Here is a 24,692-nt window from a genome sequence, read left to right on the forward strand (position 1 = left end):
AAAAATGGGTTGGATTAATTTTCTATCATATATTAAGGCAAATCTGAAAAAGATATTGTGATGCCCACCACTGCTATCGATATGTGATGGGCACCAATATGTGTCACTCCTATTCAGTGCCAGTAATTAAGGAGCCTTAATCCTCACCACTGACACTGGAGAGGGACGTGCACTTGGAATACAAATGGATACACTCAGTATTTCCAGATGCAGACCTCTCTCAGTCAAGTACAATTTCCCTTAAGAACACACAGTCAACACACTCAGCCCAAGTTTTGGATGCCTCTATATCTGTCTCCTTCCAGATCCCCAATAAGATTCCCCACTGGTACAGCTGTAGGGTTAGGTCCTCAGCTGAGTGTCCAACCATGTCCTTCAGAAGCCAGTGCTTCATGTTCCTGCCCCAAGTAGCTGACACACACACTCTTTAAGGTTTAATTTTCACACACACATACACTCCTGGAAAAGGCTGGAACAGGTTTTCTAGCTATCCTCCCTTCTGCCCACTGCCATCAGACACTCCACAGTCAGCTCCTATAAGGCCCTTAGCAAAGGGTGTCCAATAATACAGTGTAATATTAATTTTAATATGAATAGTAGTAGTTCACCAAGACAACTAGGCCTTCTGGAGTGACCCACATGGTTTCACCAACTAAATATAAGTACTCCCACAGGTTAATGCTTTCTATAAAGGACCAACCACAATGAAAAGTTTAAATATATTAAGTAATAAATAATAAAAGAGCATGAAAATATTGAATATATATTCACAGTAAACCAGAGTTCAAATCACAGAAAATATTGAAAACAACACTGATGGACAGACTCATACAAATAAAGAAAAACAATCTCAAAAGTAAGTTTCACTATATTCCTGACTGAATCTAAGACAATTATACTTTTCCCTAATGACCTACTTGAGCAAGGTGAGATGAGATATGTGAGCAGTCTTTTTAGCCAGGGTCCCAAACATAATACTCTATATTCAAAGATTACTCCCTGTAAAATATAATTCTGCAAGATAACTTGCAGAATAACCACATCTGGTCACATGACTCTAAGTTCCCACAATATCTCCTTTTGAAGTTTGAGACAGGAATTTAGCAGACTGCTACAATACACATTCAGAGCTTATATGGCAATGCCTAGGAGCCAGAAACATTTACAACACTTCCCCCTTCTTTATAAAAGCTAACAGATTATGGCTGCTCATAGACCTACCGTCTCCTGACCTACTCAGCACTGTGGGACACAGTTTAATGATTTAAAAGCTCATTTACATTTTCCTTTTTTTTTTCTTAAAATAAGACAGCTGTTTAACCATTGTTGTGCCAGTGCCCTCTGTTAGAATATATACATTGATTCCGATACCACAATAAATGTACATTTCTCTTCATTTCAGCAGAGTGCACTGTTGATACATTTTAACACAATTAACATAAGCAAAACTCACAAATACATTTTTGGCACAAGCATCTGTACAAATCAGCTTGATATACAAATGAGATATAATTATTTAGAAAATTGACGCTAGCTGTGCTGGCACAAGTCGTACATCCACTGCCCTACTTCACCCTGACATGGCTGGCAGTACCTCCTATCGTCACATCTGTACCCCCCCTTGAAGACTCTGTCTAGTTTTTTAAGTGACCCTTGAGAAATGTGACTTGAAAGAAATAAGCCTATCTGGGAATATGATACTCCATTCCCTGTCTTGAGATTCCATCTACGCTTGCATTGCTGACCCTACTACAGTGTTGCACTGTCATACCATATGCCTGCAACCCTAGGATCCACCATAGTTACTTGGGATTTTGCTGGCTGGCTCCCTGTAGCCATAGCCCTCTGACTCCTCCTGCCTCCTACTACAAATACTCAGCACAAGTGCCTCCCTGTCATGGTAAGGCTTCATGTTAACATGCTACAATTCATGCCCCTGCCTACTGACTAGCAGTTGTATCATGTAGTTAACATCAATGACAATGTAGTTAACATCAAATTCCTTACCACATTGAAGGGTCCCTCCCAAGCTACCTGCAGTTTATTTTGTCTGACAGGAATGAGAACCATCAACTGCTGTGCCACAGCATACTCTCTGGCTCGAGCATTCCTGTCATACCAGACCTTTTTTTGCTGTTGGGCTCCTGCCAGGTTCCTTGGGCCTAGTCCATGAGCTCCTTAAGCCTTATCTTTAGGTTTAGGACATATGCCACAACAGATTCCATGTGAAATTCACACTTCCTCTCCCACTCGTCACAAATCAAATCTAAAGGCCTCCTCAACCTATGCCCATACAGCAACTCAAAGGGTAAAAAACCTGTGGATTCCTGGAGCACCTCTCTGTGAACAAACAATAGATGGGGCAAATATTTGCCCCACTCTCTCTCAAACTGGTCTCCAAATGCCCGTGGCATGGTCTTTAGTGTAGAGTTTAACCTCTCCACAAGACCATTAGTCTGAGGTTGGTAGGGGTCACCCCACAATGTTCCCACAGATCCACAGACAAGCCAGCAGGTCTGACATGAAATTGGCACCTCTGTCAGTCAGTATTTCTCTTGGGAAACCTATCCTACTGAAAATCTCTAGCAAAGCATTCCCACCTTCTCTGCCTTGATGAAGGACAGAGCTACCACCTCAGGATATCTAATAGCATAATCTACTACCACCAGGATATACTTCTTCCCTGTGGAACTTGGGGAACTCAGAGACCACACAATATCCATAGCTACCCTCTGAAATGGCTCCTCAGTCAAAGGAAAAGGCATCAAAGGAGCTTTGATTTTGTATCTTGCCTTGTCTACTTTTTGGCACTGCTCACAAGTCCTGTAGTTCCCTGTTACATCCCTGGCAATCCCCAGCCAATAAAAGTTCTGCATAATACGTTGCTTATTTTATATTATTTTATTTATTTTACATTTTTTAACCAGGAAAGACCGACTGGCTTCAGGTCCATTTTCAGCGGAGGCCCGGGGAAAAGAGCTCCACATAAACAGATACATAAGACATAACAGTTGGAGTTATTATACAATTACATATAGATACATGTTGCAGGTTTGTTGGAATACATACATAGAAACTTTACAATTATTAATTCTAATATTAGAACATAAACAGTTGTAGTAGTACAAGCTGAGCAAGGTAGCACTTCATTCAGTAGTATAATACATTAGAATGAGACAGCTGATTTTATCAATTTGTTATAAGACAGTTTATACAACTAGCCAGGGAATGGAGTAATACAGAGTTAATAGTGAGTAGGTTAGTCTGGGTTTGTACAGGGGCACAACCAGTGAGCTTTTAGGTGTGATTTGAGAGATGCTTTAAACTGGGTTATGGAGTGGACTGCTTTAAGTTCAGCAGGAAGTAGGTTCCAGATTTTGCCAACAGAGTTGGAAAATAATGACTCAACTGCTGAGTTATTGGATTTAACAGTTTTTATTAGCATTTTATCAGAAGAACAGTGTGTTTTTAAGTTATTGTAGGGGGTGATTATGTTTTTGAGTATGGGCGTGCATTCAGGCTGATAGAGGACTTTGTGAGCAACTGTTAATTGGGTATACTGGAGTTGAAAGGGTAACTCTAGCCAGTCTAGGGACTGTAGGTTAAGACAGTGGTGTGTTCTATATACTGAACCTGTGGCAAATCTGGCAATGTTATTATAGCATCTATTAAGTTTATTGAGGTCAGATTTACTTAGGTTTGTATAAATTGAGGAGGCATAAAGAAGGGTTGATAGTAAGTGTGTATGGGCAATCACTGTCCTAGCAGTTAGGGTTAGGAATGGCTTAATACTATATAAAGAGCCAAGTTTCTTATTGACTGTTTTAATGGTTTTATTGAACTGGGCATTAAACTTTAGGTTATTGTCAACTATTACACCTAATAGTTTTGTAGTAGATTCTGGGGAAATTATGGTGCCATTGTTGGATATTATGGCAAATGATGGCAAAGGGACTTTCTGAGTGGGGGTGAAGAGTAACAGTTTTGTTTTATTTGGATTTAATAGAAGACACTGGTCAGTGAGCCAGCTTTCAACTTTTTTAAAGGTATTTTGGGACAAGGTCTGTAGGTCTATTGGTGAGGTGGCAGAACAGATTAGGGTAGAGTCATCTGCATATTGAATGCAGGTTGCTTTGGGGATGACTGTATGGAGATCATTAATGAAAATGGAAAATAGAAGAGGTCCTAGTATAGACTCTTGAGGCACTCCAAGGGTGACTGGCAATAGGGAGGATATGCTATATTTCCATAGCACAGCTTGTTGTCTGCCATTTAGATAGGATTGAAACCAGCGTATTGCCAGGTTATCTATGGCAATAGTTTTTAGTGTCCATAGGAGTAGTTGATGATTTATGTCAAATGCCTTGGATAGGTCGAGAAAGAGGGCAGAGGTGAGCTTATTATTATTACAATATTGATTTATTGTCTGAGAGAAGGATAGTAGGGCTGAGGTTGTACTATGGTGGGGTCTAAATCTGTGCTGAGAGGGGGCTAGGAGATTGTTCAGATTAAGGTAATGCAAGAGTTGCTTATGGATACATTTTTCCATAATTTTAGCCAGAGGAGACAGAATGACAATAAGCCAGTAGTTTGATAGTTCAGTAGAATTTCCCCCTTTATGGAGAGGAATGACATGGGAAATTTTCCAGATGGAGGGGATATATGATTCTGAGATGTTTCTGTTGATTAATATTGAAATGGAATACGTTAATATGCCTGCAGCTTTTTGAAGCTATTCAGCGGGGAGTAGGTCTGCTGATAGGGTGGTGGGTTTCAGTTTCCTAATTAAAGATCTGATAAGTGATGTTGGTACTGGTTGAAAGTTAAAGGGGTGGGGGGTGAGTGTTGGATATGGGTTCAATTGGGTTTGGATTATTGGGTGCTAGTTGGTTGAAAAGGGATTGTATAGTTTCTGTAAAAAAGTGTTAAAGGTGTTGGCAGTAATTTCTGGAGGTTTTTGGAGGGCAGTCACAGGGGTGAAATGGGTTTCTTGGTATGCTTTAAGCTCATATGACCTGCAAACAGACTTTCATGGGCTATGGCAAGAAGTAGAGAAAAAAACACGTTTATAAAAGAAGCAAACAGCAAAGCTTTCGGGTATGACCCTTTTTCAATGCTAATACAAACTCTAAAAACAAGTGAGTTTAAATACACATCAGAATGTCACGTGACATGCAGCCCAAAGTCATATGACAAACATAAAGCAAGAATATTATATAAGTACATAAAAAACATTAAAACATAGTGAACAAAACTCAAACTAGCAATGCAACTTAGTTTGTTGTAATTTAATAAGAATAGGTTTTAATGTCACCATAGAATTTAATGTTTTTTATGTAATGTTTTTTATGTACTTATATAATATTCTTGTTTTATGTTTGTCATATGACTTTGGGCTGCATGTCACGTGACATTCTGATGTGTATTTAAACTCACTTGTTTTTAGAGTTTGTATTAGCATTGAAAAAGAGTCATACCCGAAAGCTTTGCTGTTTGCTTCTTTTATAAACGTGGTTTTTCTCTACAACTGTGTCATTATTCATTGATTTGCTGCAGCTTTTTTATTTGCTATGGCAAGAAGTGCCAGATGGTAGGGTCTTGGCACTACCAACTGCTGTATTACCACATGTTCTAGTCCTCTCTCAGGAGTCCATTCTCTATACGGTAACCATTTATTCCAGTATACAGATTCGCCTTTTCCTTGAGAATCAGGTGCCTCCCTAGCTAACTCTCTCAAGCCTCTCAGGGTAGGATCTGAGAGCTGAGCCTGTCTCAGTTCTCTTTGTAACCTTTCCCAGCTTCTCTTCCACATGAAGTCTGCTCTCTTCTGACAGAGGTGCCTCACTGTCAGTTTGAGTACTACTACTCACCTCTGCCCTTGCAGTCACTCTGTCCAAGGGAACATCAGTACCACCCAGAAGCTGTGGTTCAGCTTCAGTCTCAATGCTACAGGGTAGGTCCCTAGCTGAAGTAACCACATCACCAGTCCTGGCTTCATGTGTGCCATCTGTCTGAGTCCCTCCCAGGCTACCAGACCCACATGCCTGTCTCCATGCCTGGCTTTGTGCCAGTGCATGCACACAAGGTCTGCATTATCAAAATCATTCACTATCAAGACATCTGCAAGGATCTCCTCAACCATGCCTACTTGCCTGCTTATTTTTCCCTTTTTCCAGTCAGGGTGAACCCTGACCAAAGGCATTTGAAATGGGATCCTCCTAAAGCTCTGACTGGAGTGGTCTGCCCAAGCAAGTACTGCTTCTCTTAACCACTGCAGGCTTAACATTGGTTATAGCAGAGGCTGTGTCTATCTTGACAGGGACCCGTTTTCCATCTACCAGGATCAGATATAAGCTCTACTGGTAGTTTGGTACCCCTGTTGTCTCTAGACAACTTACCACTGGCATTCTGTTATTTCAACTTGCTGGCTCCCCCACCTTTTGTTCCCCACCTTGCCTCCATGGACATCTATATCCTACATGGCACCACTGATTACATTTAAAACATTTACCCTTGATCCTGGCCATGTACATGAACTAGTAGTTTTCCCTGTTACTGGTGGACTCTGTTCAGCTGGTTTATGCTGCCCACCATGGGTTCCCTTGAATTCATGTGCAGTACTGGGTAACTCTCTCCTGTGCTGTGATGCTCTGCTTGCTATGTATAAGTCTCCCTTTTTTCCCAACTCATCCACAGAGTTGCATTCCCTGTCTGCCAAGCACATTCACATTTCCTCAGGCAAAGTGTTAATGCCTTACTCCCTCACCAAAAGGTCTACCAACTTTTCAAAAGTGGTAGCCTGACACCCACTCACCCACCTATGAAAATAAGTGCTTAGTTCAGCAATATAATCACATACACTTTCATCTGCCTTGCATCTATGCTCATGAAACCCTTTTCTGTAACCTTCACGGGTTAACTTAAAACATTGTAATCAACAGTGCTTAACTTGATCATAATCTAAACAATCAGTATCAGACAATTTAGAAACTAAAGTTAAAGCTTTACCATGGAGTAAGGGGGTGAGGAACTGTACTCAGAACCCTTGGTCAACATTATACTGTTTACATACTCTTTCAAACAGATGAATAAAACTATCAAAATTATCACATTTTTGGTACTAAGAGAGAAGTATATTGACCTTTATTGCTTCTGGGTACAGTTACTTTCTAACCCATTACCTCCATGACCCTGTTGAAGAGTCAGCATTTCCTTTTCATGTTGCATATGCCTTTCATTTACTTCAGCTTCCAAACACCCCAGTCTCTCTGCTGATTCTGCTTTGACCTCCACATGCCACAGTGTTTCTGCCAATTCTAGTTCCAAATGGTTTGCCTCCAGTTCAAGTCTGTTTAACTCCAGACAGATTTCAAGTCCTCTGAGGAAAAGTTGAACTGTCCTGTTTCTGAGAGCTATACATCCTCAATGCCAGTCTGGTTGTCTTTCTGGTTGCAGGTCTGTGCTGCAGCTGTGACTAAGGCTACAAACATTTCCCCTTTAGTCAGGTTGGCATGCCCAAGTATTTTGGCTTGGCACATCTCAGCCAGCTGGTTCCTTGTCAGCTTGCTTATAATCCTCTGCTGACATCATTGCCTGCTTTCCCTGACTATGTAAGCTAACAAAAAGTAAATAAATAAAACTATTGTGATATGAAACTCTGAAAGTCTACTTTGTGACTGCTTGAGAGTACAAACACATTCTTTAGTGACCACTGCCTACAGGCTACAGGAATTCAATATCCACAGCACCTCTCAACAATATGTGAGCATGTGATGATCCCTCTACTGCCAACCAATTAAAATATGATGCCCACTACTGTTACCAATATGTGATGGGCACCAATATGTGTCACCCTCATGCTGGGCCAGTAATCAAGGAGCCTGAATCCTTACAAATGACTCTGGTTGTGTGCACTTGGAATACAAATGTATTTCCAGAAGCAGATATCTCTGAATCAAGTACAATTTCCCAAAATAGCACACATGAAACACACTCATCCTGGGGCCTGGATGCCTCTAGATCTGTCTCCCTCCAGATCCCCAATAAGACTCTTCACTGGTAAAACTGTAGGGTTAGGTCCTTTGTTGAGTATCCAAGCCACGTCCTCCAGCACTCCCTCTGTAACTCCAGTGCTTTGTGCCTCTGCCCCAAGTAGCTGATGCACACACTCCTTAAGGTTTAATTTTCACACACACATGTACACCTGAGAAAGGCTGACATATGGTTACTAGCTATGCCCCCTTCAGCCTAGACTACAATGTAGTTACCACTGCCACCAGACACTCCACAATCAGCTACTATAAGCCCTTAACAAACGGTGTCCAATTATACTATATGATATTAATATTAATACAAATGGCTGTAGTTCTCCAAGATGGCTAGGCCTTCTGGAGTGGCCCACATATGTCATCAAATAAATATAAGTACTCTCACAGGTTAATACTTTCAAAAAGGACCAATCACAATGAAAAGATTAAATATATTTAATAATAAATAATAAAAGAGCATAAAAATACTGAATATATATATTCACAGTAAACCACAGAGTTCAAATCACAGAAAATATTGAAAACAATATTGATGGACAGACTCATACAAATAAAGAAAAATAATGTCTAAATTAAGCTTCACTATATTCCCAACTGAATCTAAGACAGTTTTACTGTTCCCTAATAACATACTTGAGCAAGGCAAGATGAGATAAGTGAGTAGTCATTCTAGCCAGGCTTCCAAATAGAATACTCTATTTTCTGAGATTACTCCCTGCAAAATATAATATCCAAGATAACTTGCGGAATGACCTCATCTGGCCACCTGACTCTAGGTTACCACACTATCACCACTGGAAGTTTGAGACAGGACTTTAGCAGACTGTTACAATACACATTTTGAGCTTTTATGGTAATGACTAGGAGCCAGAAACATTTACAACACTCCCCCCTTCTATACAAAAGCTAACAGATAATGGCTGCTCCCAGACTTATCATCTCTGGGACTACTTAGCACTATAGGGTGAAATTCAATGATTTAACAGCTCATTTACATTTCCCTAATTTTTTTCATAAAATATGCCAGCTGGTTAATTGTTGCTGTGTCAGTGTCCTCTATTAAAACATCTATATTTGATTCAGATACCATAATACATGTAGACAAAGTGCTGCATGTACATATCCACAGTCTCATGCATAACAGGTACTCAACAGTAATCACCCAGTCACTTCTCTTTATCCTAACTGTATTAAGGGTAACACAAGAACTCTGGCTAGTGATGCTTAGATGAAGCCCACAAGACATACCCAAACAGCAGTATAATATTGCACATGCTCAAAGCAGATATGTGTAGAGTGACATCAGCCTGCTCCTGTTTCCTTTTCTAGACACATCTGTGAATTCACAGCAGTATGTCCCTGCTATAGCTTGTCAGATAGTCATAGCATGTTGCATGGTCAAAATTGTGATATATTATCACTAGTAAGGGCTATCAACATCTTCTCTACCTTCATCAGTGCAACAGCAGCAGCAGGACTCATTGTGAGTAATGTGACTTCCACCTGCACTGCCTTGGATGGTAGCAGACAACAAGCTGCAGCCCAATCACACACCTTCAGAAGATGAAGATGTTGTGTACACTATATGGCAGTGTAGGCAAAGTGGCAATGTCTAGTCCACTGCAATGGACCTTGGTTTGTACACAATGGAAGTGTGGGGTCACAAAGAGCAAAATTATGCTTTCAATTTTCTACTGGCATTTCTGGTCAGTACATGCTGAATTCACATTGTGCCTCAGACATCTTCACATACAACACTCAAAAAGGAGTTTGGTCAATTTCACAGCCATCATCATTAGCAAGTGTGCTAAGGGACATATTGTCACAAGACAGTGTATTCAACCAGGGTACAGAGACCACTAATCAGCATATGTGGTGATGAGCTTCATGGGGAGCAATGGTATCTGTGGCAAATATGATGTCTTCAATCGTATGAGTATGGATGCCAGTAGGAGACCTTCCAGTGCAGTGACTGTAACTAACTGGTGGAATAAGACTTGTATGATTGTCCCCCACAAAATAGCCCTGAGCAAGCAGCCCTTCAGCATGGCTGGGCCTGCTATCATTGTGGTCATGGTGGAAAAGCAACCACAGAAGGTGTACACTGTGTATCCAGCAGTGAGCATCCTATGCTTCTAACAAAGGGGAACACACACTAGCACATATGAACAAAACTGGGGTGTAAGGCAAAGATGAAGGCAATAGCTAACATTCTCATAGAGGTAGCAATGACAGTGATGTATCCTCCCATGGGAGTGCACAGTGCTGATCATAGCATCAGCCCTTACCTTTAAAGAATCCAAAAGATCATACACAATGCAGTTTGTCTTAATTTCCATGTCTGCAGGTGTAGATAGATTTGCCTAGATTACAGTCCTGCACAGCTGGTGGGTGAGGCTAAGATTTACAGACACATATCGGGGGCTGACTGGAATAATGAGGCAACAGAAAGTTGCTGAGCTAGCCCACTATGCAGTGGGCATATTGCATGTGAAATGCAGTTCCCTCACCTGTTCCTAATGGACTTCCACTAGCAGTGGCTGTAACACAAGTAAAAGTGAATGCAAAACTAGACATGCTATGCTTTGCAATTCATTAGCAATATCTGGGGAAGCTATAATGTCATCATGGCCAGTGTGTATATGCTCACCCTGGAGTGAGATAGTGTCCTGAGACTGTGACTTAATATGTATGTTGATGTCTTCATCAGACCACAACAATAAACTAGCCTCAGCGTGTTGTTTAGACTCATCCTCTATAGGTATCATGGTAATAGTCATGTGTCATTTGGCTGTGAATGCATAACATGATTGTACAATAGTGGTCAACATGCATGATGAATATCAAATGCTATGCATAATACCAATAGCTGAAGTCCCACAGCAAAAATGAAATACCTGCCTTGGGCAGTGGCTTCCAATAAATGCTAGCTCTACCTTAGAAGGACAGAAGCATTGGTTAATGTAAAAACTGTTGCAGGGGAAATCTTACAATCGCAGTATGCCTCCTGCAGTTTGTTTATATAATAAACCGATCTTCATGATTGATAACTGATACTGTTAGGACCAGAGTTGACACCTCTAGGTATGGTGATTGTCACCTCTACATTACCATGCAGGGATGCCAGAAACAAGTTGTCCTTAGTGAGAGTGGATATTGATGAAGGACTACTACCTTTTGCTGTTCTTTCTTCTGATGTATTACTTGCTTTTTTGAGGCACTTCTTATCATGTCTTTAACACGCTTCCATCATTGATGCATGGTGTATTTTCTCTTAGAACTTCCCTCCCACAACACTGACATTTTGCACTATTGTTTCTCCACACACAGTCATTAAGATCCTTATGCCTAGTTCTTCTACACATCCAATGTTCACGTGTCTTGAATGCCTGCAAAAAAATCATTTTATCTAGGAGTGAACTTGTCCAACTATTTCCATTTGTCACCTTTGACAACATAGACTTGGGGGGACAGGATGACATAGATTGGAAAGATATGCATGGCCGTACGTGTGTGTGTGTGTGTGTGTGTGTGTGTGTGTGTGTGTGTGTGTGTGTGTGTGTGTGTGTGTGTGTGTGTGTGTGCGCGTGTGTGCATGGGTGCACTCGTGTATGTGTGTACACAAAATAATTCTAGTCAATCTTCAATTACTGTTTATAAGTAAGATTGTACTGTAAGACATTGTGCTTGACCTCAGGAGGTATGATCCTGTGGTATCAGTGATTGTAATAGTGTCTGTAGCCAGGCAGGGTGTAGCTTAGCTAGATGTAGCAGGAATTGTTTATTACACGAGGCAACAGTGCATATTTACAATATACTCTCAAGGCTAATGGTTCTTTTTATTTTAACAGATTCCAGAGGGAATAGATAAATCCTATACTGCAGGATGCACTGTAAATTCAAATATTGATGTCTGTGCTATAGCAGTTGGAATCCATAGTACTTGTTTATCATAATACATTTTGAAACATGCCAATAGAGCCTGTGATGTGATGTACCATTAGCTGTAGAAATGGTTAGCTGTAGACCATGTTGCATATTGACAACTGAGTATACAACGCTGTATATTATAGAAGGTTATAGCTGACAAAATAATGCATTGTTTGATGTGATCTCCATGGATACATAAACATGGATGTTTATGGCAAAAATGAATGAGCAATACATTTGTGTATTTATTGTGAATAGCGCCAACATGATTTTTTTCTGCATACACTCTGCATTGCCCAGAAAATCCACTCATCGACTATTTCTTTTAGGCACAAACTTCATCTGTTGGAGGTAAAGGTAGAAATAAGATGGTGTAAGGAACATCTGTCAGAAACAACCTTGTTAAATGGGGATAGCATGGGAATACTTCTTTAAACTGAATTGTCCCTTTGGTATATCTTTCTGGAAAATATGACTATAGACTGCAAGGATTTTTAGGTGATGAAAGTTCAGAAATATTCTTAGTGTTATCAATAGTTTATGTTTCAGTGCAGATAAAAGATCCGGGGGAGGGCAGTGACACTTAGTACAGGTCTTTATGAAGTTATAAATGTGTTCTGTAGTTAAACATTTTATTTTGAGAAAATCTATTGCAAATAAATAAAGATATAGTGACATAAAGCAAAACTGAAACAGAAATGATTTTACTTTGCTTTAAGTTTAACAGGATGTAAGGGAAAATGCTTGCTTACGTTAGGATTTTGTCTTGTCATTATGAAGTGTTTGAGCATTTCCCTGATTTATGGAAATATCTTTTATATGAAACTTTTTCCAGACAATGTCAAAATGTTTAAAACATTGGAAAAGAACTGTCCTGAGAGCTTCAGTTTTTGTTGTGAATACATTTGAGATAATGCAGCATGCAGTAGATATTTTTCACTTCCAGTTTTGGCAGAATGCTATTTGAGGTTTAAAGCATCATTGTCTTCATGTCTGTAATAGACAGAACTTACACATAGGTAGTATACAAATTCTAGTTTTGTGTCTCTGTACTAATGTAATGAAGAACACGTGGCTTGAAAGTTTGTGCAAGACCTTTAGAAAGGTATATCTGCTGGTTAAATTTAAAGCTGATGGTTTCTCCCCCTCATTCTTTCTGCTCCACATAGTATATTATAATAAAACATATGATGATGAAAATTACATAAAAAGTTTATAGTATATAAAAGAAAAATAGCATTAAAGTAATTAAATATTAACCTGTAATTAAGTTTATTGTGGGGATGGTCAATTTGCAAGCCCTATTTGGGGGAAAGTGTGTTAAAACTTTTGGCACAGAAATAAAATCAAAATGTTTGGCAAAAGATTTAACACATTATCTTAGGCTAATGAAGAAGATCACATTAGTAGTGGAAAAACAAATATAAGAATGCAAATGTAAATGTTTAGGGTAAATGAGACTTGTGTATGTAGTGGTTTACTCCCTTCAATCAGTTCCCTCTAAAAAACTGAACAGAAAGCTTACCACTTACATTGTCTGTGGGGTGTTGCAGCATGAAACATGGTTCTTGTGATTTCAGGACTGCAACTTCATTGGGAAGTAATGAGCCACTGAAGGATTAATTGGAAACTTTTGCTTTCATCGTGTTATTTTGTTGCTAAAATCAAGAAGAAGGAAAATCTGGTTATTTCACCCGAGTGGCTCCATTTTTCGCTGGAGCTTATATCTAGAGACACTTAAATGTGAAGGAACTATTTTGCACTAACTGTTTATCTGAGGACTACATATCTGACCTTTGTGAAAGAAAAGTAAGCTGTAATCAGTTGCTGCATGAATTATTGTGATGAAAATTGATCTACTTTTTTTTAAAAAAAGTATGAAGCATTTTTTTTTCTCTTTTTGGTTTTCGTTTACTACCAGTTGCAGAAACCAGATGTCTGCCTTTTCTTTGGACACTAAGTTTTTGAGGTAAGGGTATATCAGTGTGTGTGATATAGAAGTGCAATGACTGTTACTTACAAATTTGATTTGTTTTCTGATTGGTGATGTCTGATTCTTTCCAACATATTTGATTTTTTATTCACTTCTATACTGTTACAAATTCTGCCCATAGGATCCTCTTGTATTTACAGGACAGACTCACACTGAGTGGGAGAATCATTTCTCCTGAGAAGAGAGAGTAGGAATGAACATCTGACCTGGGTTTTCCCATCCTGGGATGAGTAGGAAATAGTTCTGCCCATTGTGGGGCTAGCACCAATCATGGCTCACAATGTAATACGGTGCCATGAGGATAAGCAGTCCTGATAGGTATTTGGATCTAACAAGTCATATGGTAGCATCTATGGACTGCATATAAGAATTAGCACACTCCAAAGTGAAGGTGTAGCATCCCGTCTCATCTGTCATTGTGTACATCAGCTGCCAAATCATTGGTGGTTAAGAGAAACATCAGCTACTGAGTCACTGGTGGATAGCAGATAAATGGTCAATGTAGTAGGGCTGGCTTGATGGTCAGGCAGCATATATAGCATTTTGGTGTTCATGAACTTACACTTTCATGAAATACAATGAGAACTAGCATGGGTGTTGTGTGTGTGTGTGTGTGTGTGTGTGTGTGTGTGTGTGTGTGTGTGTGTGTGTGTGTGTGTGTGTGTGTGTGTGTGTGTGTGTGTGTGTGTGTGTGTGTGTGTGTGTGTGTGTGTGTGTGTGTGTGTGTGTGTATGTGTGTGTGTGTGTGTGTGTGTGTACGGGTACACCACTTCTCCTACAGGCAATTGATCAGGAGTCAGACTAATTGCAATGTCAAGGTACTGAAACTTATTTAAACTGGTATGTATTTTCTTTTTTTATTTCAGATCATTGGCACATTTGTAAGTAAAGTCAAGGTATTTAATATGGAATTATGTGAGTTTAATGCAGACTGAGGCTATGTGACCATTTCATAGTAGTTGTAGTAAGATGGCATTTAGTTGCAGAACTGTTTTTATCTATCAACAGTCACTGTCAACTGAATGCTTGTATTTCCTCTATGCATTACCTTGACCTCTACATATTTAATGAATATTGGCACTTCCCTAGCTTTGTTTAAACTAATCATTTTAGTCATATCTAAGATGATAGGGCTGTTAATTATTATTTATATATTTGACTGAGAAAGGGGCATTTATCACATTTGGTTGGCACAGACGTGGTACACAATCACCTGGACATGTTACCATGGATACGGTTATTTCTACAATTTATATTTGGTTAACTGAAAATGGTCATGTAACTAGTGTATTTGTGTATACATATCTGAAGTGGTGCCATTACTACTAAGCCAGGAAGAAAGCTGCGGGGTGTTGGGTAAATTGTTTAAAAAGCAGTTTCCATGAATAACAGTCATTGGAAGACATTAGTTTACTCATCAAGTTTGTGAATGGATTGGTGTGCTAGGTCAATGACACAGCTCTGTCAATAGTCAGTGTAAAATCCTAGTCTAGGTTTGGATGCTTTCAGCCCTCATGCAGGGTAACAGTACATTTTTCCTTCATGTTCTTGGGGCCAGGGTGCATTTTTCTGAAATGGTTATTGGATAAGATTTGTATGCATTTATTTATTTAGTTAGTTAGTTGGTTAGTTCTACTTAACCATTTGGGGAGACTTGAGACCATTCCTTGGGCTGCCATCAGATCAGAACTATCTGAGGTACTGAAGCAAAACCAATGAAAGTTGTCCCGTTTTTTGTTACATACTCAGATTGTTCACTGCACTCTCTTTCTTTATTTATATCAGTAGCAATCATAGGAAATTAAGCTGAGCTAGTTCGATAAATAAAGAAGTGGAGGACAGACATGAAAATATGATATGATGTGGTAAAAAACACTGTAAGAGGGCAGACATCTTGGCAATGGAGATGCTTTCAGATAGTTTAATGGCCTAAATGAAGTACGGACATACAAAAATGTAATTAATAGTAACATTTTTATTTTTTTGACAATGAGTAGTTCATATTCATGATAAGATATATCTTGACTTGCTGACTGGTAATGCTGTGTGGTGATAAGCCTCTTCAGAAGATAAGCACTACTTTTTAGATCATCATAACTTTTGTCTTGATAATTCATATATATGAAGAAAATTAACATGTCATGTGTGAATAAACAAACTTATTTCCTAAAGTACAATAGGACTGATTATAAAAGGCTATATGGAGTTTAATTTAGACAATGCAAGCATCAAAAGTGTGTCATTAGTGAACTTTTCAGCTACAATGTAGAACCCTTACAGCACGGAATTCAACTGGAATAGCGTTTCCCCTCTGCATCCTGGCTAGCATCCTCTTGCTATCAGAGAAGCATAATATGTTCACTAAATTTGGTGTTTCCAGGTTAGGAAGACTGCTGCATTATTTGTATTTGAGTACCTTTTAAAGAGACATGCTGAACTTTTACTTTACTGACAGACCTGGCTATTTTAGGTTTTGATTGCAGTAATCAATAATTATTCCAACTCTACAGCATATAGATACCATATTGGAAGATGTAATAAATATCGTCTTTGGTCGGTGGTCAAACACATTTTCAATTTTTCCTTTTAAATAATAAGGATGCTTATAGCACTTGTGGATTAAGCCCAACAATCTTTAGACATCTGCATCCAGACCGACCAGCTGCCTTATCTGCTAATTCAAGCACTTGCGTACACATCATAGTTTAAAACGTCTATGCAAACCATTGAGTTCTCTAAAACTTGAGTCTAAAACATTATATATGGAGTCTGCAGATGGCATACTTTCAAGCATTTTGCAAGACAGTAGTAACACTAGAGGCAATGAGGTAAAACGAGAACACAACTTTCAAGGTACAGGATTTCTATAAAAAAATATCTCAGCAAAATATTCTTCAGATAATTATTTGTAGAAAGACCTGACCTGATAGCCTTTGTAAAAGAAGAACTACTTGAAGTGCTCTATGTAACCTTATTAAGTGCCTTTGTCTATAGTGTACACAGAGCTTTCTTCATTAAATCTCAAATAGGTGTCATGCTTAGAACAGATTCTGTTCATTTCTGTGAATTTTGGAGACACATAACATTTTTTATATAATTGGGTGCAGCAAAATAATATTTCCAGGGATCATCTGTTCACCTGTTCATTGGTTACTCTTGCAATCTCTCCCTCTCTCAAAACAAAAGGCATTTAATTTAGTAGAAATAAATGATATTTAGCTGATATCTATACTTTTCATATATATCTGCTAGTCTAAATGAAACCCATTAATTCATGCTTTCCCAAGTTACTCTTAGTCTCCCTCAAGACAACTAGTGGATGATGTACCTGAACAAATTTTGCAAAATGTGAATATTATTTCAGCCAATTTGAAGGTATCCAGGTACTTTTAAATGCAAAAATAGAGGTGATAACAACTACAACAAGGTCATGGTTTTGGCCTTTACCAATGTATGGGGTCAAATAAAGAACATTTTAGACAAAAATGTGGATGGCATATTTGAATCATTTGGTCTAACCCCCTAATTGTGCAACAACCAACATATATATTGTACAAAAGAGGTAAAAACTTGAAGTCTTATTTCAAGAAAAACAAAGCCTACAGACACTGTAAGACAGTTACTAACAAAGGAATCAAAGACTATGGAACATGTACCTAGTGCAGGTACATCTACAATAACATTAAGATTACTCCAATTATCCTAAAATTATTAGCACTAATAGTAGGTTTAATTGCAACACAAAATGGCTGGTATATGTCATGTGCCTATCCTGCCCAGCTTTCTATGTGAGAAAATTAAAAACTAGAATGACACATGCAATTATAAGGAGATATTAAAATAGAGCACTGAGTAAACACACAAAAAAATGTAAAAAAAAAATAAAAAGCTTCTGGTTTACATTTTGGGGAAAGTTACACATTACATTAGGGAAGAAACTGTTAACCCTATTTAGAATACAGAGAGTCACACTAACAGATACTACTGAATACAACTCACTCGCCAGGAATAAATGACAAAATGTCTATTAGAAGCACTCTCACCTTAAGAGTTGAAAGTTATTAATGTAGTTTAATGAGAAACAATATATTATTGTATTAAAAAGTAACAATTTTAAAACAATATATTTGTATATGTTTTAATAGAGTCTACTTTATTGCAGGTATACTGATTAGAGTCATTTCAGAAATATCTGACTTGTTTTAATACTTGTTGGGCATGCTTTTAACAGTGCTGCATAGCTGCATTAGATTAATTTTACTGGCCAATGATTTGATTAAAACTGATATTTAAATGCGGTCAATATGTTGTGTGTTTATCTGATGAAGTTCCATGAAAACTAAGGAATTAAAAACGCTAATTAAAATGATTTTAGTCTACCAGTCAACTTTTTTATTTCTTTGACTATTTTTCTCAAGACAAAAGGCATCTAATCAGTTAGAGGCAAATGCTGTTTAGCCACTATCCTGACTTTTCATATGTATTTGATAGGCTAACTGAAACAGTATTTCAGTGCTGTGGCAGCAGTTCCTCTATATCATGATTTAGTGCCTACTATCCTTTCAGGCCCTTGGGTAACTGTTGGGGAAAGTATCTGTGTTTGTCAGAAATACTACCACCTTACATTAAATTACCCACAACCCTAACTTGAAGATCAAAATCTCCATTAAGAAATGCAAATACTGCTTCACTGCTAGCTACAGACCCCCCACTGATTTCTCTCAAAGATCATGGAAATTACCTTATCATGATTGAGGGTTTAAGTGTCAAACCAAATACCTTCTTGCTAGGGGGTTCCAATTACACAAGCATTAGTTGTCAGACTCACACCTCTAAAATTGGATTTGTTAAGTGTTTCCTGGACTTTATTGATACCAATGAGCAAGAGCAAATTGTAAAACTGCCCATTTCAGGCTCCAGTGTCAGTGAACTTTTAGTTACCAACCTAGTCCATGCTTGTACCAACCCACATCATCTCAACCCTAGTTATATCTGACTGTAAGTCAGTTATATTGTCTGTCAGGCCTAATAGTACCACATCACTACCAAATGAGACCATCTTTAGGGCTTCTCAAGGGCAAACCTACTTCAGCTTATAGAAGACCTGTGAAAAATTCCCAATAATCCCTTGCAAAAAGGCAAAGCTTAGAGGCCTACCACGTTCACCTCTGAATTTTACCAATATTTAACAGCTGCAGAGAAAATTCAATTACTGTTTACTGTCTGTCATAAATATAATGGTAAATTCAGGAATACACATCTTTGGTGTAAGTCAGGTATAACAAAAGAAGGGAGATGATGAAAAGTTGCAAGATATCCTCATCTCCTTATTGCAGGACCACACAGAAACATGCCAGCAAGAAACCTAAGAGTACTGTTAGAAAATGTAAATCAGAAAATGTGTATGAGGTCACTATGGATACCAAAGGAAAATACAAATCTTCCTTTAATTTTGTCAAAAAATTAGGGAATACTGTCAAACAATGAACAGAGCTCATCTATGATATCACATATTCCAATTCCTAGGATATAGATAATATTAGCAGAAAAGTTTAAAGCTATCCTTACTCTACCTACACACACTGTTGCTCTCATAATCCTTGAAAATGTACTTGCTTGCGAAGGGAGGCATAGAGTTTTAAATCTGTTTTCTTAAAGGACATCCTCACAACAGAAGGCATACCACATGTTCATCATGTTTTCAGTATTCACACCACTGTTTGCTAACTTCCTGTGAGCTTTTAGATGGTGCTAATTAATGTAACAAAAAACATGCTCTTCTTATTAACAGTAGACATTTTTGTTCCAACCATCAGCCCCATAGCTCAGAAAACTCGTTCAGACTCATGCAGTTCAACATCTCCATATCTAACCAACTAGTTTTGCTGCTTGAAGATGTTGGATATTCTGTAGCTGCATATCTCAAAGTGCTGACTTAGCACTTCCTAATATTGCTTGCAATGCTGAATAACAGCACAGTGCTTTTTCCAGAACAAAATTATTGAATAAAAAACAAGTGTTATTATTCATCTGAAGGAACCATGTAAGTCAAGATCTCATGCATATTTGCTTGCCATCAGTATGATTTACTACTTTACCTTTGTGACATCATTTTTTCTATGCTTGATAAGCAGCAAGTCTAACCGAGAAGCATATGATGGTATGGCATCAAGGCCATGGCATAGGTATAACTAATGTGGGAGTTGGGCTGACACCATGGTCACAGTACAGTGCATTAGACAAAACTGACTGGGTAGTTAAATACATTTAAGGGGGAGCTAGGTGAAATGGATGGGGTAGTGAATCTACCAAGACAAAGATGGAAGAAATGATGGCTAGGGACTTCTGATGGGTGGAGGGGAAAAGACAGAACCGGTGCCAGGGTGCCAGGGTAAAGACTTGGAGAGAAAAGTTTACAGACTATGTAAATAAAAAAGAAGGAAGCAGGCTGCACATAAATCTACAAGGAAATACAAGTGATGGAATGGTTCTTTACAGAGAACAGTATGTTTGCAAGGAGGCTGAGTACAGCTGGTTGATATGACTGGAGATGATACATAATTAAGACGGCAGACAGCAATATCCTGGATAAACTAATAACATACCAGGACATGATGCAAGCAGTTAAAATATGAAAGCAAGAAAAGAGGTGGAACCTGATGGATATCCCATATGTTTTACAAAAAGACCTCTAGTGTTCATAGTTGGGATCTGTCTGGAGTATTTAGATTTTGTGTAGAGGATAAAGATATACTAAAAAGCACAAAAGAGGTAAGGGAGGTAACCAACATAAGAATAATACTAAGCTCACAGATATTTGAGAACTGTAGTCTATCTCACTTAACGTGGACATCAAGATTGTCACAAAACTTCTATACCATAAACTTGATAATATTTGCCACAGACACAAAAATAATCACAAAGCACTTTGATAACATTTTATTTAGCTTATGGTTTAACACGTTATGGGGTATAAAAAAGGAGAATGTCTGCAGAAAATGGATTGGATGATTTAGATTTCATGGATGCATGGAGTGGGAAAATGAAAAGCAACAAATGTCTTCCTCCAGATTAGAAAAAAAATACTGAGCTGTGTTTTTTGCAGGCAACTCCTACTCCTGGAAATTCTAGGTATGAGAGCAATATTAAAGGACTGGTCAGAGACGAATTAAAATCAGGTCTCCTGGACAACAGTCAAGAGCTTTGTCTCTCTACACTCCTGAATCAGACTAATAGAGAAGAGTCTTAAAAGACTTGAGAGATCAGACTGAGACATTTGGAGGTGCCTGACAGAGCTACAAATGAACATTTGTGATAAAAAGGTAATGGGATGAGGGCAACTGATCTGTGGATAAGGCTGTAATGGAATAATCTGGTGGGTATACAAAAGTTAAGACTAGGTGAGGTTTAGAGAGGAGGAAAATTACTGTGAGTATGGGAAATGAGGAAAGGTTGTGGAGGGTGGTCAGTGGTGAAATGAAGGTAAACTTTATAAATAAGAATGTTTAGTAAATGATTATGTATTAAAGGAGAAAAGGTTGAATGCAAAGTAGGAAAGCTAGAAAGGAAAAGGAGAGATGATATGTAGATCTAAGAATGGAGCAAGAGAACTCTAGGCTCAGTTAAGGCAAGACTGGGAACAAAAGGAAGGCTAGAGGAGCAATGAAAGGGAGTGGCAGGAAGTAAAGCACATAGCATGGGGAACAAGGCTAGTGCTAGGGGGCCCCATGGCAAAGAGGGACAAAACTCTGACTGTACCATAGATCACCCATGTTCAACTACTGACATGGATGCTGGAGGGAACTGGTAGGAATGGGAATGAGGGGCTGACACTGTCTTGCCCATACTGAGGGAAAGGAGGCAACTTGGCTCACTGCATTGGCAGTTACTTGCTGAAAGTTAGGTGACTTACCTCAGCATGGACAGCCTACTTTCAAACTGCCAAGGGGATAGGGATGGGGCAGTTTTAAGAAATGCATGCTGGCCCACTGCCTAATATCTCAGACTTGCCTTCTCTGCAAAATGAATAGACTAGTCCCCCCCCCCCGATGATATAATGACTGGTGTGTATGAGGTCAAGAAGGGAAGCCATTGAACTGAACCCACAGGCAAAAAGCTACTTCTAAAGGTCTGGGGCCAGAATCTCAGTTTGGTCCATTTATGGTATCTGACATTGACTAGGTTAGACACAGAATGGACGATCAATAGGGTTAGATGTTGGAGGTGTGGTGAACAGAAAGCAGCAATCAACACATTTCCAGGCACTGGCAAAAAATTGAGAAATTTGCAAAAAATACACCCAGTAGTTTTGGTTATTGTGAGTTAACCCAGATCATCATTGGATCACCAATGGGATGAGAAGGCAATTTATTATTGTAGAGTGGGGAAAAAAACATCACCAAACTGCATTCACCAAGCAGAGATTCAGGAAACCAGTATAATACCTATGCATAAAATATTGTTTTGGGACTGAATCTGAAATTGTTCTTAGAAATTAGATCATCTTAATGGGTGGAGGAAATAATACAACATAATAGAAGATGAAAGTGGCAGATCTCTGGAGAGTGGCATCTGCTGAAGGGATAGGGGAGAGCCACATGGATCAATGCAAGTAAAGGGAGTAGAAGAAATCAGTAGGAAAAGTAGAAGAAGGATGAGAAGGGGGTGGGCAATCATGGGTAGGAGCCACAAATGGAGTTTATTCATTTATTTAACATTTGTTTACCAGGAAAGTCCAACTTGGAACAAAGTCAATTTTCAGTGGAGGCCCATGGAGAAACTCAACAGACACACGTCTTTGTAACATGGGAGGAAACCCACACTAACACAGGGAGGACATGCAGACTACACATAGAAGGCACTCCAGCTGAGAATCAAGCCAGTGAACTTCGTTCTTGCTGGGAGGTGACAACGCTACTGCTGCACCACTGCTCCATGCAGGTTTACAGAGTTCATAAAGACATTGCTGGGATGAACAAGACTGAAGGCAATACTTATAACTGAGCCTAACTTTCTATTGACTTAGAACTCTGTTAGCAGTGGATGGTGCACTGTTAGACTGCACATGTATGGTTGGGATATGTACAGAAACTAATAACAATAATTAAAATGAAATGATGATGATGGATATTATTGGGTGTTATATTTAATATGCATTTCAAGTGCTGGATAAAAGACAGGGGCAGTACTTCTGGACTAGGAAATTGGAGTAGGCACCCAATTTTCAAACAAGGGTCAAAAGTTTATTCCTAATGCAGAGATATTACAAATATCAACATCTCTGGTAATCCAACAACAGAGTGATAAAAAGAAACTCCATCTAAAAGTAGAGATCTAATTCAGGAAGGGTAGATTTAATTCTGGGCATGGAACAGTGTATAATATATTTGACATTATTTGGAGACTGGAGGTTTCATGCAATTTCATCAGTGGAGACTATATGTTTTTTTGGTTATAGACAGAACCAATGACCATGTACCTTGGAAAGTCTTGTAGGAGAGAGTACAGCAGAGTCCCATGGTCACTGCTGCATGCCATTTCATCCATAAACATTTTAAACAAAAGTTTTGTCTGCATTCTCAGTCGTATGGCAGTCATATTCAAGCTGGGCATTGAACTTTGCAAAGTTGCTTCTTCACTCCTTTCCAGTCCATGACTTAAATGGACAGGATATCAAGGCAGTACCCTGGTTTAAAGACAATTCAATTTAAGAATGTCAGGATGATATCTTTATTGTTTGCAGATGAAACTGTTATTTGGATATGAATAATTGCTGATCTCTCCAGGTACTGCAACACTTTGTTGCTGAATATGAATAGGATGGAATGAAAATCAAATTAGAGGTCATGGCCCAGTTCCAAAAAAAAGTGGATTTCTGTCTGCAGGTAAGATGAGAATACTTATCGCTGGTGGAGGAACTTGGGTAGTATTGTTTTTTTGTTTATGAATAAGGGTTTTGAAATAAGGAGCTATCCAACAAATGGGTGTGAAATGTCAGTACCGTGCACATTATACCAGTCTGTTATGGTGAATAGAAAGAGATGCATCAATATAAGTGGGAGGTATGTGAAGGTAAGTGTTCAGTTTACTAGTCAGTGTGCCCATTTTCCCTAAAATGTGTAGCTACAGAGTAGTGACATGAAAGTTGATATAATTGATATATGACTTGGAAAGAGGTACTTCCGTTTGGTTGGTGGGCTGGGCTCAACCTCCATGATGGAGCGAGCATCCTGGAAGCTTGGAAATATGGCAGAGTATAATGTACCCTCCAGAAGAATCATTGAGGTGGTTTTGGTGAATGTCGATGACTCTCCCCTTGGCATCGCCAGTGCGATTTGTATTAGACACGTTCAACTGGAAGGAGGTTCAGTGCTGTCTAATGATGTGTTGAGGAGACTATATCCTCAGCATTCATGGGAATGCATTCTGGATCCAGCATTGAATGAGCTGAAGACTGCAAATAGGAAGTTTAGGCTACCCCTACCTTGCTAACCTTACTGTATGTAAATTCATTCATAAAAACAAGTATTTTTAACAATTAATGGTTGACTGATCATAATAAATATTTGAAAAAAGTTGGAGAGAATATAAGCTTTGTATTTCTTATTAGATGGTAAGTTTGCTGAGATGATTTTGTTCTGTTCGTGTTATCTTTCATGATGTAAGATTCTGTATTTCCCAAAAAAGCAATTGCTGGTCACAATGCTGCATCATAGAAAAAA

Source organism: Protopterus annectens, chromosome 8.part1 (assembly GCF_019279795.1).
Source record: "Protopterus annectens isolate FY-2018-M chromosome 8.part1, PAN1.0, whole genome shotgun sequence".
Lineage (NCBI taxonomy): Eukaryota > Metazoa > Chordata > Ceratodontiformes > Protopteridae > Protopterus > Protopterus annectens.